This window comes from Pocillopora verrucosa, chromosome 13 (genome assembly GCF_036669915.1).
Source record: "Pocillopora verrucosa isolate sample1 chromosome 13, ASM3666991v2, whole genome shotgun sequence".
Classification (NCBI taxonomy): domain Eukaryota; kingdom Metazoa; phylum Cnidaria; class Anthozoa; order Scleractinia; family Pocilloporidae; genus Pocillopora; species Pocillopora verrucosa.
Genome location: NC_089324.1, coordinates 13,841,605 through 13,857,149, shown reverse-complemented (window position 1 = coordinate 13,857,149; position 15,545 = coordinate 13,841,605). Strand labels below are relative to the sequence as shown.

At 38.2% G+C, this 15,545-nt stretch overlaps 1 pseudogene; it reads left to right on the top strand.

The window, feature by feature from the left end:
- The first annotated feature begins 3,884 nt into the window (after positions 1–3,884).
- LOC131793414 (tetratricopeptide repeat protein 28-like) lies at positions 3,885–14,792 on the top strand (annotated as a pseudogene).
- The last annotated feature ends 753 nt before the right edge of the window (positions 14,793–15,545 follow it).

Below are 15,545 nucleotides of genomic sequence, written 5' to 3'. Positions count from 1 at the left end.
GATAGCATCATATTTCTCGCTGCTGAAGATTTTCACATCAACACACAACAACCTTGGCTTTGCTCTCTAAAACGTAGAATTTCTAGCATAATGACTAAATATTTAGAAAGAAATTACATGATTTGAGTGATCAGTTCTGTAATGTTTATCCTGAAAAGGTATTTCAAAAATTGAAAACCATTTCTAGCTTGCACAGAGAACTCATGTTGTGCTTCTTGTGTTGTTTCGCTACTCGTCTGTCTTCATCCTTTCGAATGAACAGTTTATTTAGGAAATTAAGAGTTGTTTTTCTTTTTACCAAAATAACTGACCCAGCCATAACTTCGCTATTTACTGGACCAGGAAGGAATTTGCATCAGCTGATCTTTTTATTATTTTTTTTTTTATTCAACACAGAGAACCGTGAATCTTACACGATAAATTAAACTTTCGGCACCTTTGCTTTCTCAAAGTTCAGAGTCCTCTTAGTTCAGACCTTTTTCATTTAGCACAATGGTGCTGTAGTCTTCAGGGCTGACTGCTTTAAAAATTCCTAACCTACACAGTATTGAATCGTTAAAAAAATTATTGAATCGTTGTTGTTTAGTGCTTCTTAAAAATCGTGTGCTGAAAATTAATACGCGCCCATCAAAACAGCATCTCCATATACTGTGAAGTCAAACTTACGACGTACATCTAGAAAGTTCTGCCTTGATTCTTTTTTTATCCCTTAGGATGTAGGATGTTATTTGCCATCTCTCTAACGAACTTGCTCGCCACCATTTTAGAACTTACTATTCAAGTTTATAAGGTGCATCGGTCTATAGGAGTACAACACTTGGAATATTTTGAAATGATAAATGATCTTCTGCGAGACTTTAGTACAACCACATGTAAAATGGTACAACCGCCTTTAGAATTAAGTTAATGAAATTCTTTTGGGAAAAGTTTTTCATTGACAAAAAGAACATTCTTTGCTTCCATATGCCTTTGGAGTGAGAAAGAGAGCAAAAATCGTAAGGGGCTCATTCTCGTCCTCAGAGCCACTCATTTTCACTTACTCTGATCATATGACCAGCTCATTAAAATGATTGCGCCCGCACAGAGCGAAAAAAGTTTTTTCCTTTATTTTTAAAATTTATTTATTTAATTTATTTATTTATTTTACAATTTCTGCTTCTTGTTGCTACCGCCTTACCTCTTATGTAGTTTTAACGATTGGATATCGTTTGAACTAAATATTCTTACCTTTTTTTTTTTTGCTTAAATGTACTAAATTTGTAGAATTTATTACCTTGTTTTAACTGTCAATGTTGGAACAGTGCGACATTTTAAAGAAGCAGTCTGTATTTAAAATCACACAGCCATAATTTCGTTATACTTTACAGCAGAAGCTCTCCTCTTCCGGTTTTCCGTTTCATGTACTTCATATGCTTGCACGGAATCTTGGGCCTGGGGTTTTTCCCTGACAAAACAAACTTCCAATATTTGGCAACAATGCTGTCGGCAAGTTTACAGTTCAGATCGTTTTCTCGAGATTGTTTCAGTTTAATTTCATTTGGACCTTATTAATCTTACTGAGTTCCTTTGAAACATTCCCATGGCGGATTGAGGTCGCAAGGTTGTAAAGAAAGCTTCTAGAACTGCCAAACGTCGCTTCCGTTTACTCGACAGGGAAAGATCTCACCAGGTTGTGTAGGATCTTTATACATCAGGCAAATGCCTTTATTTTGAGCCTCTCTGTCATAGATTAACTCGATCCAACGGATCGAATCACGGATCGAATGAAAAATTTTCGAAAAATAGAAAAAATCAAATCGTTTGCAAAACAATAATACTTAAAAAATAAGAGTGAAAAAAAGACGGGGCGACATAATGGAGCGTAGGCCCCACTGGAAGTTTTCTTGCCCCCAAACCCCATGTGGTCACTTTCATGGACTATACAAATCGCTTATGTGCACTAAAATAAGTGTGCACTAAAATAAGTGTGCTAAATAACTTTGAATAAAGGAAAAGTAGTACGTGTCATGATATTAAAAAAATAATAATAATAACTGACTGACGAAATGATAGGTATTTCTCGCTTGCCACAACACTCCTCGACAGAGCCATTAAAGTGACTACAAGGAGTTTTGGGGCAAAAAAATCTTCCAGCGAGGCCTGCATTTCATTATGTCACGCAGACGTTATTTGGGGCTGTCCTGGTGTACCGGTACACGGGGGAATTCCTATTGTTTTCATATCCATACATGAAGTTGTGACGCATTCGTTAATGTTTCGTTCCTTTGTGTTCCGGTACACGAGAACACAACCCTTTATTTTGGCCTGTCACTTAAGATTTCCAATTTCAGTCAACATATTCTCGTCTTTTTAATCTTATTTTTTTAAGTAGTATCATTTTATTAATGATTTCATTTTTTTTTTTTATTTTCAAAGCTTTTTTATCGATCCGTGATCCGATCCGTGATCCGATCCGTGATCCGATCCGTGATCCGATCCGTGATCCGATCCGTGATCTAGTTTGTGATCCGGTCCGGTCCAGATTTTACCGACGCCGAACTCAAGCAATCGAGAACAAATCCAGCAAGCTGACGGTTAGAGGACTTTACCCGGAACCCAGCGCCTTAATTATGATCACAATTGGTGTTTGGCGCTGATTAGCCTGCAGAGCAGGCGTAATTTTGGCGAGCAAGTGCTCAATATTTTCTTAACGAGAATTATGACCGCCATCTTTGATTAAAATGGCAGCGGAAGGCTTGGGAGAGAGAGGAATTTGAACCAAGGGGGCGGCCGAGGGTCAAAAATAAGGAGAGGGGTGTGAAGATTTTTTTCGCCCACCCCTTCCCCAACATTAAATCTCGCTTTAAATCAAACATGACTAGTCGGGACTGTAACACTAGCGACTAAATACAGGAATGGCTCCGATCTGTGACTGGATGATAAAAATAGTAAAAGTTAATAAGTGATATCTTAACTCCTTGCTCGTGAGTATTGTGTCTCGAAGCGGAACAGCGAAAATCAATGTGAAAACACCGATGTGTCAAACAAGGAATTGCTACTTACATAACGAGGAGAAGGCAGAGTCTATCTTGTTCAGCGAGGTCGTTCAGCGATATTCCGGCGATGAAAAAGTCATCCGCTGTCAAGCTCCGCTGACAAAAGACAAAAGTTCAGGCGGACGACTAGAGACTGGAGCCATTCCTGTATTCCACCGCTGATGGGAATGGCTCCAACCTATGCGTACATTAATTTTTTTCGTTCTGGCTAAATAATTTATAAACTGAGATTACAAATGAAAGAGCGATTTATTAGGTTTTTCTTATGTTGAAGTCTACAGTGCTTGCAAATGAAGCCCTCTTTTATTTCTACAGGGTTATGTAGTTTCTAAGTTTTAAATAACGCAGCAACTGCATGTCACGTTTGGAAAATCACGCAATGTTGCGTGACGCTGCGACTGATGTTTTTAATTTACAGTATGCTCTGCTGGAGAAATATGGCTTGGCCGCAATCGAGGGAGATTTTTCGTGGAAAACTGATTTTCTAGGTAATTTTTCATATGAAAGACAAATCCATTCATCAGGCTCTTCATCTGTTTTTGACAGATCGGTGTTTTCTTTCGCATTGATATTTCATCGTTCCGCTTCGAGACACGCGGTTAACAATACTCACAAGCAAAGAGTTAAGACATAACTTATTAACTTTTACTATTTTTATCATCCAATTAAAGGTCGGAGCCATTCCTGTATTTAGTCGCTATTCCTTTTTCGGGGCTGTCCTGGTGTACCGGTACACGGGGGAATACCTATTGTTTTCATATCCATACATGGAGTTGTGACGCAGTTAGTTAATGTTTGGTTCCTTTGTGTACCGGTACACGAGGACACAACCCCTTTTTCACTTAACGTCATCAATTGCCGAAATCCAAAACTAGAGAGCCACGAGACTTTTTAGGGTCTAAATTTATACCTGAGATAAATTTTTCAGCTTAACAACGTGCTTGGTTAGGAAACCAGCGCAGTTTGAAGTTCAGAGTTGTGGCGGTGAGTGACATGCAGCTTTGATCGTGTTTGTGAAAAAATATACATTAATCTTAGGGTTTTTAGTCTTTTTAGGAGTTAACCCTTTCACTCCCACAAGTGACCAAGACAGAATTTCTCCTTACAATATCAATACAATATCAAGCAGGTAGGTGATGAGAATAGAGAAGAATATCAATGATGGGATTATTAGTTGATCCAATACCAAATTCTCTGAACTAACATCATAAGAATTGTATGGGAGATAGTAAGGAGAATTACTAATTAGATCTTGGGAGTGAAAGGGTTAAAGAGTTAGGAAAAATGCTTTTGTAAATGTCTGTTTGCCTAACCGTTCGAACGGATGAATAAATTATTGGAACGGTTTGGTCAGACGTTCGGACGGATGAGTAAAGATTTCGAACGGACAGGCAAACCGTTCGAACTAGTGAATAAATTATTCGAACGGTTTGATTAGCCGTTCGAACGGATGAGTAAAAATTTCGAACGGACAGGCAAACCGTTCGCACGAGTGAATACTATTATTCGAACGGTTTGCTTAGCCGTTCAAACGGTGAGTAAAAATTTCGAACGGACGGGCAAGCTGTTCGAACGGATGAATATTATTATTGTCCGTTTTGCCTTTCACGGTCACATTTACACTATTTTCCGGCCGCCACGTTGGTGCACCACATGGCGGCTTCATACTGGGCTCTGCAAATTTGCGCAAGACATTTCTATGAATATCCGAAGTTTGGGCGGACAAACAGACCTCTGTTCTTTACCTATCTTCTATAGCGTTACATCTTCTTGATCTTATTTACTGAATATTTTTGGATTTATATTTTCTTTGTGTTACGGTGAAAACGTTCAATAACGTTAGCTCGTACTCAACCAGCGACACACCTGGCGATTTTACTCGCTGATCGTAGCAAATTTAATCGCCACCATCGGCGTATAACATCGCCAGTATCTGACACGTCAGATATCGGTGATTTTATACATCGATCGCAGAGATCGGTGAAAATCTCGCCGCACCGGACACATCTGGGGATTTTCGCCGATCGCCGCGATCCGTTTGTGTCGTCGGCTTAAACGACACCAGTAGGCTAGGTGCTGATCGAAGCACACAACTCCCCATGAATTGCAACAACGAAGTCTTGACTTGCGTTGGTCATGACATCGAGATTTTTCATTCCAAAACGAATCTCTCGTGTTTTGACAGGACCCTATCGATTCCGAGGATTTCTAAATATTATCTGAATCTGGCGCTGGGGTGTACTGGTGCCTTGAGATACTTGTAAGCTAAGCTTAAAACTTACACCTGGTATCTATCAAGGGGAAAGAAGGAATTATTCGGAAGTCTTTCATGAAAAGTTGGAGGGATTACTTTAATTTTGTGTTAAGTGATGAATGAAGCACTTTCGCTCTCTTTACAAAATTGAAAGTGCTTCGATCAGCGCCAATAACCAAATTAAATATGTATGTTTGTTTGTGATTATTATTTTAGACCACTTTTAAGATAAAGGCATGTTCACAAATACACCATACAGACCATCAACATTTTTTTTTTACTTGGAGGCCAGAAAATTCAAAATAAACTAGTTCATTCCAAGTGACATTAGTGGATGACTTTTACCTCACTTTCTTGAGTCTTACTGGTAATATTAGCACCCACTCATTTCTATGCTGCCACAATCTTGATTGTTAGGAGAATCAAAGTTAGCATCAAAGACAAGTCAATTTTGTGCATAAAACAATAGAAACATGAAGCAATTACAATAACAATTTGTCATATACATATACTGGTAAACCACAAATGTCAACACCTGTACAGTGTTGAAATCCATTTCAACATACATCAGCATGCATTAGTGTATATATTTCTGTGTTTTCCTACAATAAATGTAACAGTTGAACTAAAAGCCATCTATACAAATATGGGCATCAGATCAAATGGAGGAAATTGAATAAAAGACATATATCTTCTATAAATTTTGACCAGTAATCCCTATTTAAAAATCAAATGAGAGAATTTTACTTTGGTTTTGTAAGATTTGTTTCTTATGAGAAAGTATTCAGCATAAACTCACTCCTCTTGTGGAGACATGGTGGCCTTATGATTTGTGAGCTGGACTCAGTGTCAATAGGTCTGCATTTGTAACCTGACCAGGTCATGTGTTTTGTTCTTGTGCAAAACACTTTTCTGTCACAGTGCCCCTCTCCACTCAGGAGTATAAATGGGTAGCAAAAATTAGTTAGGGAAGCCTGAAGAAGTGTCAGTGGGGGGGGGGGGTAACCATGGGATGGACTGGCATCCCATCAAGGGGGGAGTAGTAAAACTCCTAGTCACTTCATGTGAGGAAGCCAGGTTTATAAGCTCGCAGGGCCTTGTGATTTTGTGTCTGTGTATCCCTCCCATTCTCAGCCAAAAGGGGAAACACATTTATTTTGCTACTGGGTAATATGTTGAACTGATATTTATCATCATTTGCAACCATCTTTTTTTCAGGCCAGGAGAACTGAAAACAGAAACTTTTTGGGAGAGGCATATTCTTATAGTTGCAATGGCTACAGCAAGAAGTCCAATCAAAGTTCCATCTGAAAATGAAGACTTACCTGAAAAGGAAAATGCACCAGAGTTTGATGAGGACACTTTAAAAGGTGATCTATGTTCAACTTAAGCTTCAGTTATTGCTAGAACTTTTTCTATTCCACTACATGTAGTTTCAAGAATGTAAGTAGATGTAGAGAAGGATATATACACTGTATGACCACTTTAAAGGGTATTTGGCCTGTCATGACTCTCTTCTATGATTACAATATGCTGTCCTTTGTGGGGATCTTTGACACAGAAGTCTTTGACATTTGCTTTTCTAAAAGTTCAAAGCAAGTACACAAAATTATAATAAGTCAAGACTTTATTTGAGTATCATATAACATCCATTTTGTAAGTACCATCATCATCATCATCTTCCCACTTATAATGCAGCAGTGAATTTGAAAGCTTCAACATCCCCTCCCTTCTCCTCTAACAACAGGCTTTTGATCATCATCAAAGCCAAAGGGGGGAGTGGGGAGGGGGGAGATTGAACATTTGCCTGACTGGCATCAGGGAATTTGAACTAGAAGTGTCAAGACTTTCCATTAGAATGCACTTGTTATATATCATTTAATGTGGAGGTGTTTAAGGTAGATAGTTCACTTTCACCAGCAAAAGGCTCAGAAGACAAAAGTTCACAAGGTCTAGGTTTTAAAGCTTGGTCAATGTGATTCAAGTCACAGTTGCTAATTATTTTACTTTTTACATAAAAATTGGGTGGGGCATTTGAACACATATTTTACCAGTGGGGATTGGAATTTTCAAAAAGCAACCTCCACAAGTTTAAATGTCTAGGGGTGTGCTTCAAGTTGAGTGACAGTTAATTCTTATCATCATTATTACTACTGTTTTCACCCACATTATAAGCATCATTGTAACTATTAATCTCATCTTCTTTATTATTATTCTTATCATTTATATCATAACTGTTTGTCTCTAGGTAATATTACTTCTGGTTTTTATGATTGCAACATTTGTATCTAATGAACTCATTAACTATCTAAATGCAATTAAAGCAGCTGACTTATAATTATGCCAACTCTCTCTGATTATCAGGGAGTCTCACAGAAACAGAAGGAGACTGTGAGTCTCTCATATGGGCTGCCATGAAACCCTCAAGATAAATGAGGATTTGGTTCAGTTTCTCACAGAAATATAACATTAGAACTCCAGATTTCCCATATTCAATGTTACTATGGTTATCTTAGGGTTTGCATCTTAATTTTCTTAATTGCACTTAGATTGTTTTAAAGTGCTGAAGGGATTACACTTGCTTTGAAATAATAACCACAACAGCAACTGAGTCTGATTGGTTGAGCTTTTGACCAAAAAATGTCTCTCATAAATTAACTGAGTGGGGTTTGTCCTGTGAGGGGGGAGGGGGGGCTGCAGATATCATCTAAGCTTTTCAGGGGATGGGTGAAGTCAGGCAGATGTAAAAGTGGGAGCTGGCACAAAAAGAAAAATCTGAAGATTTTAAATCTCCAGATCTTGGCAGCTCTGCTTTTACACCAATTAAATAGCACCACAGACTTTGATATCAATTATTTTTTCTTTTTTCTTTTCAGCCACAGCTGATGTTTATAGGAATGAGGGTAATGAGTCCTTCAATAAAAGAGATTTCATCAATGCTATTCACTTTTACACAGAAGGAATTAAAATGAACTGCAATGAGAAAGAACTAAGGGCCAAACTGTACAACAACAGGGCTATTGCACATTTTAAACTTGGTAAGATGATGAGAGCTTTTATATGCAGTTTTTTTTCCTCTTTTGAAGCTTAGAGCTGTCAGTAGTAGTTTTCTGAAAAAGGTAATAATGTTCAATGCATGCCTAAAAAGAAAACAATTCTCCAGAAAAATACATGTACCTTACCTTTGCCTCTCAAACATACAGAGAAGTAAATTCTTACCCCAGGTATCAGTGAGCATCACAAGCTTTTCCTAAAATTAATGTAAAGGTGGTAGGTTTGCCATATGTACAGCTAACCAAAGATATTTATTTTAAAAACAGGTAATCACCAGGATTCACTGAGGGATGCAGAAGCAGCCATTGAGTTAAATCCAACTTTCCTCAAGGCAATTGTGAGAGGTTAGATATGTTAGCTGTGCTATAGTAATAATAAAAAAGGAACTTGTCACTCTGGGGTTAAATGAAGTTAAATAAAGTAAAAACTTGTCTCAATTGACCTTAATTAAGAGGTTCATGGAGACCACCCTGATGTACATTTGTATCCAGCTCTTGGCTGCTGTGTGATGACTTTCTATTATGATGAGAATGTTATTTTGAGTTGGATGAAGAACTCATTGCTAAATGCAGAGAAAATTTCAGCATGAGTATTTTAGTTTCCTTTGGCTCAATGAGTTAGGTAGTGGTGTCGGATATGTTGAGTCACTATCTAGCTCTTTTGAAAAGAAGTTAGGACTTAACTTAACTCAAAGCTGTAACAAAATTTTTCTCATTCATCAAGTACAAGTCAACTTCAAGTGCTATAATACATGTAGTAATAATGTAACTAAAGAGACAGCATGGGTAAATCTTATTATTGGTGAACTTCAAACCTTAGTTTGAGTCACTTCCTAGGAATCAATTATCAACTGATTGAGTAAATCAAATATGTTAACTCAAACTAATTGGAGACTAATTTTATATCAAATCATATTTTTTATTTTGTACTTTGATTGAAGTTGAATTTTAACCCAGTTCTAAAAAGATTAACTGAAAAATGTACCATAATGATTACAAAAATGAACAAAAAGGGATTTCATTTTTTGGTTTTTCATTGCATGTCTTTTATACTATCCATATCACCTAGTGAATTTCTGCAAACTGTCAGTCCCAATTTAAATGTTCTTAAAAGTTTCAATTATCAAAAACTAAACTTACTGAAACCTAAGAAGGCCTGTTTATTCATTTTCTTTTAGTTGATTTGTTTTGTTTTGTTTTCTGGTCTGTAATGATTTAGCTCTCAATGGTTTCTGGTTTTTTTCTTGGAATTGAGCTACAGTAATTAGATGCTTCTTTGTGTTGTTGCCTACAGGAGCCACTGCCTGTGTTGAACTGAAGAGATTTGAAGAAGCAATCTCTTGGTGTGATAAGGGATTAGCTGTATCCTTTCAAGGAATCTATAATTTTTAACTGTGGGTATAATGGAAATACTCCATAATTTGAGGTCTTAAGGGAGAAAATGAAGTGTATTAACTACGATGGAAACTTGTCATTGAGTGTGTGTGATTTAAAACTGTGGGAAAAGTTAATACCTCATAACTTCATAATGATATACTCTTTTTAGCCGTGACTTAGTCACCCATGCCACAACTGGTTCATTAGTTTAGTTAAAAGACTAACATTCATCCAAATTTATACATGGTGGATGATCTTTAAAACAAGTCAGAAAAAGAAGCTTGGTAATGTTTTTATTTATGTTTATTTTCTGCCTTTAAATTTTTTTCCACCACTCAGAGACTCAGAAACGTTCGTCGCGTTTTCTTATCCACGAAAACAACATTTAGAGGCGCATATTTGTGTTGTAGACTCATTTCTTCTACTGGAAAACATTCGTCTGATGTTAAAGCTATATTAATTTTAAAATCGAGCAAGTGCTTCCCAGGTTTTGGAAACAAGGGATTATATCAAGATATTTTGCTTTAAAATTTGAGGTTGCACACGGAAAAAAACTTTTTGTGATGTGTAGATTTTGCATCATAACTGATTTTAAAACTGAATGTTGATTAGACATCTACTTTTCATGCAAGTCCTCCTAATAGGCCATTTTACTGTTGTGTACTGAGTTGCCAAGCCTTTGATTTGGAGTGAGGCTGAAGTTTTTCACCTTGTTGTGATAGAGACCAGTATCTAGTGAGCATAATAACAAAGTAATTTGTATTTGAAAATCAGCAATGTTGTATCATAACAAGGTCACCCTTAGCCACACTCCTGTTCAAAGGCTTGGGAACCAAGCACGCAACCGTAAAAATGAACTATTATATACCAATGTGACCAAGAAAATAATCTTTTTTTTCCCACAGTTTAAAACCTTGACATAAAAAAAAAAGATTGACAAAAATAATGCAATTTTGTCGTCATTAAGGCTTCAGTCTGTTAGAGAAATGGAAGATAATTCCGTGGAGGAAAAAGATCATATTAGCTATGACCATGGTGGTGCAAGTTCAGGTGATGTCATGAAAGTCATAGACTTCTATAATCGAGGAGACAAGCATGGAGAGGGTAACAGTTATGGCAATCTTGGCGATGCTTATTACAGGCTGGGTGATTTCGAAAAAGCCAAAGAGTACTACAACCTACATCTTCAAAAAGCTAAAGAAGTGGGAGACAAGCATGGGGAGGGTAACACTCATGGTAATCTTGGCAATGTATATTACAGGCTGGGTGATTTCGAAAAAGCCAAAGAGTACCACAACCTACATCTTCAAATAGCTAAAGAAGTGGGAGACAAGCATGGGGAGGGTAACGCTCATGGTAATCTTGGCAATGTATATTACAGTCTGGGTGATTTCAAAAAAGCCATAGAGCACTACAACCTACATCTTAAAATAGCTAAAGAAGATGGGGACAAGCAGAGGGAGGGTAACGCCTATGGTAGCCTTGGCAATGTGTATCACAGTCTAGGTGATTTAAAAAAAGCCATTAAGTACCACAACCTACATCTTCAAATAGCTAAAGAAGTGGGAGACAAGCATGGGGAGGGTAACGCTCATGGTAATCTTGGCAATGTATATTACAGGCTGGGTGATTTTGAAAAAGCCATAGAGTACCACAACCTACATCTTCAAATAGCTAAAGAAGTGGGAGACAAGCATGGGGAGGGTAACGCTCATGGTAATCTTGGCAATGTATATTACAGTCTGGGTGATTTCAAAAAAGCCATAGAGCACTACAACCTACATCTTAAAATAGCTAAAGAAGATGGGGACAAGCAGAGGGAGGGTAACGCCTATGGTAGCCTTGGCAATGTGTATCACAGTCTAGGTGATTTAAAAAAAGCCATTAAGTACCACAACCTACATTGTAAAGTAGCAAAAGAAATAGGTGACAAGCATGGGGAGGGTAACGCTTATGGCAATCTTGGCAATGCTTATTACAGGCTAGGTGATTTCAAAAAAGCCATAGAGTACCATAACATAGATCTCAGAATAGCTAAAGAAGTAGGAGACAAGCATGGGGAGGGTACTACTTATGGCAATCTTGGCAGTGCTTATAGCAGTCTGGGTGATTTAAAGAAAGCCATAGAGTACAACAACCTACATCTTAAAATAGCTAAAGAAGTAGGAGACAAGCGAGGGGAGGGTGGTGCCTGTGGCAATCTTGGCAATGCTTACTACGATTTGGGTGATTTCAAAAAAGCCGTAGAGTACCACAACGTACATCTTAAAGTAGCAAAAGAAGTAAGAGACAAGCATGGGGAGGGTAACGCTTATGGTAACCTTGGCAATACGTATCGGAGTTTGGGTGATTTCAAAAAAGCCATAGAGAATCATAACCTACATCTTAAAATAGCTAAGGAAGTAGGCGACAAGCATGGGGAGGGTAAAGCTTATGGAAATCTTGGCAATGTGTATTGGAGTGTGAGTGATTTCAAAAAAGCCATAGAGTACCACAATCTACATCTTAAAATAGTTGAAGAAGTAGGAGACAAGCATGGGAAGGGTAACGCTTATGGCAATCTTGGCAATGCTTTTTACAGGCTGGGTGATTTCAAAAAAGCCATAGAGTACCACAACGTACATCTTAAAATAGCGAAAGAAGTAGGAGACAAGCATGGGGAGAGTAGTACTTATGGCAATCTTGGCAGTGCTTATGACAGTCTGGGTGATTTCGAAAAAGCCATAGAGTACCACAACCTTTATCTTGAAATGGCTAAAGAAGTAGGAAACAAAAAAGGGGAGGGTGGTGCTTATGGCAATCTTGGCAGTGCTTATTACAGTCTGGGTGATTTCAAAAAAGCATTAGAGTACTACAACCTAGACCTTAAGATAGCTAAAGAATTAGGAGACAAGCAAGGGGAGGGTGGTGCCTATGGTAATCTTGGGAATGTGTATCGAACTCTGGGAGATTTAATCAAGGCCAACAAGTCATACAAGCTAATGCTCAAAATTGCCGAAGAGGTCGAAGACAAATCCTTGGAGGCAACGGCCTACTATTCATTAGGATGCGTTTTTGAGTTGCTGGGTCGACTGCCAAAAGCTGTTGAACATTACCAAGCTAGCATAACCTTATACAATTCCTTGAGAGTACTTCTAGAATCTAAAGATGAATGGAAAGTTAACTTTCGAAATCAGTATCAAATGGCGTATACGGGTTTGTGGAGAGTTCTCGTAGAACAAGGTAATATAGATGAAGCGTTATTTGCTGCTGAGAAAGGACGAGCTCAGGCTCTGACCGACCTCATGGAATCCCGTTTTTGTTGTGGAACAAGTCAACGCAAGGGAGGTGATGAAGATTTGGCCGTGTTAAAAAAAACGTTCCATCAAACACTGTCTTTCAGGCAGTGGTCAGAGCTAACGTCAGTCTTTGGGTTGTGACCGAAAGAAAACATGTTCAGTTAAGACAAAGTAAGCTCAATGGTTCTATTTCAGATAATAGTGGAGCCAGACAGTCCTTTGAGTCGTTCATGCACGATGTCTATACACAACTTGGTGTTCGTTCAAATGTGAAATGCGAGAATCGGTCTTTGGATGCTTTAAGGGAGAGCCGTTCAAAAGTTAATGAGAAAACTGAAGAAGACAACCCTCAGCCTTCCATTCAACAAAACGAATGCTTGAGCACTTTGTATGATGCCGTTATGAAGCCGGTGGCTGACCTGGTTGAAGGGGATGAGCTACTCATTATTCCCGATGGACCCCTGTGGCTCGTTCCTTACGCCGCATTCAAGGATGGTAATTCTAAATACCTGTGTGAATCGTTCAGAATTCGACTCGCTCCATCGTTAACAAGTCTTAGACTCATTGCCGATTGCCCAGATGATTATCACAAAAGCAGTGGTGCGTTACTTGTAGGAGATCCGTGGGTAGCCGAGGTTACTAACAGCAAGGGAGAGATACTCCTCGAGCAGCTTCCTTGTGCTAAAGAAGAAGTAGAAATGATCGGAAAAATTCTGAATATCACGCCAATCACGGGAAGACAGGCCACCAAACGTGAGGTGTTGAAAAGACTCAGTTCCGTTTCCTTAGTTCACTTTGCGGCACACGGATGTATGGAAACTGGCCAAATTGCTCTTACACCTGAACCAGACCGAAGATCTACTGTGCCAACGGAGGAGGATTACATTTTAACAATTGGAGATGTGTTGAATGTTCAACTTCGTGCCAAACTTGTTGTGCTTAGTTGCTGCCATAGTGGTCGGGGCGAGATCAAGGCTGAAGGTGTGGTTGGCATTGCACGCGCTTTTATGGGGGCTGGTGCTCGGTCTGTTGTGGTGTCCCTGTGGGCGATTGATGACGAGGCTACTCTTGAGTTTATGAAATGCTTTTATCAATACCTTGCAGAAGGTAAACCTGCAAGCGAGTCACTGAACTTGGCAATGAAAAACCTTAGAGAATCAGACGAGTTCCTCGACATCAAGTACTGGGCGCCCTTTTTACTGATTGGAGATGACGTTAGTCTTAATTTCATGGCATAGGAAAGATAAAATTTGAATGTAAAATCACTTAAAGGATTTTTTTTCTCTCAAAAAGAATGACGCTGTAACTTGGAAGGTTTAAACGTTTCTCTGTTTGGCAATTTTTGGCTATTTTCATTACTTTTACTTTTCTGTTACATGGAACTTGAGACGTGTAACTTTAATTTGGCGAAAAAATAAAATAGACTATTTCATTTTATTTTGATAAGTGAAATTATCTATTTTGTCTTACCTTTACAAATTTAAATGCTTACGAAGAGAACGAAATGTAACAAGGCTTCTGTAACTAATGCTTGCAGTAGTTGAAGGCGATTACGAGGTTTTCGTTTTCGCCAAAATGACACTCTGCTCTATTCCTGTATTACAATCAGTTTTATGGAAAACAATTTAAAAGTTTTTTCTTGTACGTAACCCAGACGTTTTCCACCGGGTTTTAATTACGTTTATACTCTAAGCTTTTGATAAGCAAAGAAACAGTTCGTCGTTTGCAAAAGTTGGCGGAATTTTAATTTCAAAAATTTGATTTGCAAAATTTGCAGCAATATGCGTATTAAACTTGGAACTTTTCTAGGTCATAAGTTACTTTGTTACAAATTGAGATTATCTTTACTAGAAAAATTGATTTTTTTAAGATCCATTTTAATGCAATCTAATTCTGTCAGTGCCAAGATTGTCATTCTAAACTTAATTTGAACAAGTAAACATCAGAGATGATGAGCTACTGACCATAAGTTAGAGACATTAGACCTACTTATAGTGTATTACTTTTGTGAGGAGAATTTAAATTATAATAAGTTTTGGGAGTAGATGGGTTCCTTTTAGTGTCTCCTCGTAGCGCGTACTTCACTTAAAGCCTTGCACAATTTAGAGCAGTTTTCATTGTACTTATTTTTTTTTTGTTCTTTGCGTAAGAGAAATAAACAGGGTATAAAATACAAAAACTGCGTTGATTTTTATTGTCTCTCTTAAGGATGCAAGTAAGATGAAGAGGGAACAGATCCTTTGGGGACTGCAGTACTTGTTTTGAGCCGCGCGCGCCAAGCTGATGATCTTTGCGGCTGACTGTGTACTAACTCTCCATGTTTCAAGACCCCACCCACTAAACAAAGGCGTGTCGTCTCTTCGATTGTCATGTGTCTCTTCCACTGATTATCCATATTATTACACGGTTTTGAACGCCGACGGACGTGTTCATACTGTTACATGTGTGCGGCTTTTTTACCTTTTTCCTTGCATAAGTTTTTACACTGTTTCTACACTGTTTCACATATGCGCATCGCTTTTTCTCCTTCCCTTTTCCTCATCGTATC